This window comes from Elaeis guineensis, chromosome 14 (genome assembly GCF_000442705.2).
Source record: "Elaeis guineensis isolate ETL-2024a chromosome 14, EG11, whole genome shotgun sequence".
In the NCBI taxonomy this organism is placed as follows: Eukaryota; Viridiplantae; Streptophyta; class Magnoliopsida; order Arecales; family Arecaceae; genus Elaeis; species Elaeis guineensis.
This window is the reverse complement of record NC_026006.2, coordinates 10,708,378-10,713,234: the sequence shown is the minus strand read 5'-3', so window position 1 is coordinate 10,713,234 and position 4,857 is coordinate 10,708,378.

Here is a 4,857-nt window from a genome sequence, read left to right as displayed (position 1 = left end):
AAGCATGTCCTTTGGCTGAGTCGTCTCGAATCTGTGACTGAACTCGTCGCTCATAGCAGCCAGCATGATACAGCGCACCGTGGTCCGATCACTGAGCCACTTCTGGTAAGTGTCTTTGACTGTTCCATGTGCATTAACAGCTGGCTCCTCAGGTGCAGGATCTATTATCACATATAGGATCCGTTCATGCTCCAGGACTATCTTCAACTTTCGATACCAGCTACCGAAGTTGGGTCCCACCAACTTATCATTGTCCAACAATGATCGGAGCGATAGGGAAGTGGCCATATTTGCACAAAGGAGAACCATAACCTAATTAGTAATTGATTCATTAAACCTAAAGATTTGGACTTTAATCAAAAGGTTTCTCCCACTATTTTATTCGAATTGGTAGCCTCTACCTCCAATTCGAGGAATTACCCTAATTCCTTAGCGGGTACTAGAATCCACTTAGACTGCACACAAGCCCAACTTTGGTTGGCCAACCCATGTACATCTAAGGGTAGGTTCATAACCAATTATTTCTCTAAACAATTTCTAGTAATTTTAATTTTGCCCCAGAAACCTAATCAGTAGGCTTTGGCCTCCATTGTAAGGATCCGGTTAGGTCCAACCATTAACATGATCATACTTGGTGTATCTAACCAACGAATGATTAAGCCCAACTTTGGTTGGCTCACCTAACCACCATTAGAGAGACACTTCCAAGTCGTCATATGATGAGTGATAATTCCATTAGTCAACAAGCACCAGGCCTTTGGGTCTGCAATGATTATTGAGTTCATGGACTCATTATCAAACACCTTAATGGGAGGCTATGACTCAATTATCTCCATAACTTTATCATTTTAAGGACCTAATAATTTTAGAGAATTAAATAATATAGAGGATGAGGTCAGATGAACCAGCTTATCATGATCCTCCCACTGACTTCACCAAGTCAGCTTAAGGGAGACCATTAAAAGGGCTGGTCTAGGAGCACCTAAATCAGTCACACTGATTTACCTAGCTGACATGGGTCAGCTCGAATAGTCAAGTGATCCGATCAAAACATAATTTCACCAAGAGGCCAGGTAAGTTCGATCAGTGGGAGGGTCTGCCAAAGCTTGCCTTAGACACCATCATAAATGGCCAGGTAAGCGGGCTCCCAATTAAAAACCACCGGTCTGGTTTACCTTAGACACCAACTGGTTTAATTAGTTTCGATTAGATCAACCTAACAGTTCGTGCTAGACCGCTTAGCCAAGAATCAAGTCCATTTGGTTCTCGTTAAAGACATGGACTTGACCAACTACAACTATTGTAATTGATCTAGAGAATCCTTGACCTAATCTAAGACAACAATTGATTAGATTTAGTCAATTCTCTAATTAAGTCCATCTTTAATCTAACCATAGGTCTAACCCAATTAATGGACCTAGTTCCCACTAACCCATTAACCCAATGTGTTATGATTTGTGTCTTAGGTTCTTCAATTCACAATCCTAGAACCTAATCAAACAACTTCTTAATTCTTAATTAAGTTTTGGGCTGAGGGTTGGGTTTGGCTTTTCAAAAAATCATTTTCATATTTGTAAAACAATTTTACAATATGATTCTATTAACCATATTGCATGTTTGATTCCGAATCAAGATGCAAGTGAAATAAACATGAAACTACTTTAGATCTAATCTAAATAGGTTCATGTAATTGAAACAATTTCAACTTTAAACAATTTCTTTGCACAAAAATTATTAACAAAGAGATTTTATTTCAGATTTAAACATCTTTTAAATCTAATAAATCATAAATTTAATCTAGATCATATCTAACAAATTTATGATTAAAGATAGATCTACACAAACTAGGACAACCTTTGCACTGTAAGGGGTAAACCTTACAGCAGGACAACCTTGCAGTTTGTGATTGATCTAAAATTTTAATTTCAGATTTAATAATCAGATTATAAATTAGATCTAATCTAAGAAATAATCTAAGCATGTATAAATAATCATGTAATAAAGAACCTAGGCTCTGATACCAATTGTAGGAACCAGATCTAGGGTTTCAGGGTTAGATCTTGAAACTTTTTCAAGATCATACAGCGGAAGACTAAAATAAATCAAAATTTATTTTCTAAGATCAAAAAATTTCTAGATCTAAGATCCTATTACATGATTATTACATAGCATTAAATCAAAAATTAAAATATATATAAATATAGTATGAACTACATGTTGATCATATCAACATGTTTCTATACTAGCTACATCTAATGTATGTATTAAATAATAGATCAGATCTATTACCTTGCAAGTTAGATGCTCTAACCTCGCTGATCCGGGCTTAAGGATGATGTTGCAAGTCGCACACGCGTTCGGCCTCTAGGAGTCATCCACACGAGCCCACGAATCTCGATCAGAAGTCCTGCTTCAGGAAATCAGCACAGTATGCTAGTACTGCGCTGATCCTTCTTTGATGGTTGATCAGGTGCCTCCTTCTTCTTGATTTGGACTCTTCCAAAGATGGAAAGTAGAAGGAGGAGTTTCAGATCTGAGACACTCTCAGGAAACTCAAGATGGAAGGAGGAAAGATATGAAAATAAAAACCCTAGAAGAAGACCCTCTTCTTCTTCACATTTTTCTCTCTAGACACCCAAACTTACATCTTTTATATCTCCATGAACCAAAGGTATTTCTCTCTGATTTTTGGATGGCAGAATGGTCTCTCAAATATCTATCTCTCCTTAAAATTTCATGAAGAAACTCATCTTATATAGAGAGATATGATAGAGTCCTTGTCTAGGTCAAACACCTAGTCAAGGCTTATCCAAACATGGCAAGTTAAGGGACGCCCAACACTTGAGCATCTCCTCCATATTTTCGTGCATGGATCACCAGCAAAGGATGTACAACATAAACCCTAAAAGCCATGAAAATTCCAAAAAAAATTTGGATAAATTCGGTGCAAAATTGAAAGAGTTTTGGATTTCTAAAACTCTATCTCATAGAATTCAAAATCCAAACTTATTCCTTTAAGATTTGATCCAAACCACCTTCCATGTAAGAAAGAAGAGAAGAGACCTTTTGTGAACGTGAGAGAGATCTGGGAGAGGGCTTTTGTCGCACAAAATAAGTGGAGATTGGCTTTGAATTAAGAGAGAGGGCGTGGAGAAGGCTTATGTGGTGCAAGGTGGAATCCTAGTCTTACTAGGATTCTGTCTTATGACTTGTTTTAATTTGGTTTTCCAAATCAAATCAAATCAAAATTAGATCAACCCAATTAAAATTGGTCTTAACCCAATTAAGAACCTAATTTAATTAGATTAAATTAGATTTAAATCTGATTTAATTTTCTAATCAAATTAGAAATTAGATTGACCCAAGTCCTAGTTGAACTAGGACTAGTCTTTCCTTGCACTTGGCTTATCCAATAAACCAATTGGACTTGATCCAATCAAGCCCAAACCAAATCTAATTAAATCATATTTAATTAGACTTAATCTCAGCCCATTGGCTTAATCAAATTAAGCCAATTAGCAATCGAATTGCTAATCGATCCTCCTGCAACACTTGCACTGGGTTAAATATCAATCGTATTGATCATCTAACCCTAGAACGATTCTTAATCGTTGATCAACCATCCGATCGGATCATGAACTCTAATGTGTGTGACCTCATAGGTCCGAACCTAAGCCGGTAGCATAGGAACAAATTTTTATACCAATCGAAGTGACCATCTAGCAATGATACCCGACGACCAGATAGGTCGAATGTGTAGAACAACATCCTTAGAACCCATGCAGATATAGTTTTCATATAATTCATCCCCTTGACCAAAATGATCATAGGACACCCTAGAGCTCAACTGTCAACTCTGATCAGGTTGTCCACATTGTATTTCAAAATATCAAATCCATCTGATGGATTACCCTGGCCAAAGTTTTGCTAAATTGAAATACAGCGACTCATTCTTCTCCAACTCTTGGAGTGGTCAATCCCATCTCGATCACACTCTGACTTCGCAAGTACTTGACTGTGCCCAGAAGCCTTCCATCCCTGAATTAGAAATTCAGTTAGTCCAGTACCAAAGCACAGTGGTCGTGAACAGTGTTGCCCAGCTATGCAACCCAAGAGAGGGGGTGAATTGGGTTTCTAAAAATTTTAAGCCCAACAAATAACTTATGAAGAACAAAACAATGGCTTTAAATCAATATTAATTACCTAAAGTAGTATTGTAAGGATATAATAAAGAAATAAGATAAAGCGATAAAGCACACCACAAACACAAGAATTTATAGTGGTTCGGTGCTAACCTTGCACCTACATCCACTCCCCAAGATCCCACTTGGGAATTTCAATCCACTATCCTTTGTATTCAACCCGAATACAAAACGTCGGAAACTCCGACACTAGCTATCCCAAGCTAGAATACAAGACGTCGGAAACTCCGACCCTAGCTATCCCAAGCTAGAACACTTGTTTTTCGGGTACAAGCAAACCCAAAACACTCCGATTTCAGGTTCGGATCAACCTTTCCTTGTTTTGAAAATCCTCCAAAAACAAGAGCAAAAACTCACAAAGAGTAAGAATATTTAGAGCACAGATTAATACAATAACAGCTCCTTAAATGAGCAAATATAACAATAAAAGCTTTACTCAAATGAAGAACCCCTTTTTCAGATTTTCTCAAGATGAATGAACGGTTGAACGCTTGAGAAGAGGTTGATTGTTGATTGAAGATCTCTTGAAAGCTTTGAACGATCTCTAGATCAAGGTTGAAACGATAGGCGTGAAGAATTCTCTCCTTGAAAGATCTTCCTTTTCTCTTTCACAATCTCTCTGGTATATTGTGGATCCTCTCTCTTTTTCTCTATG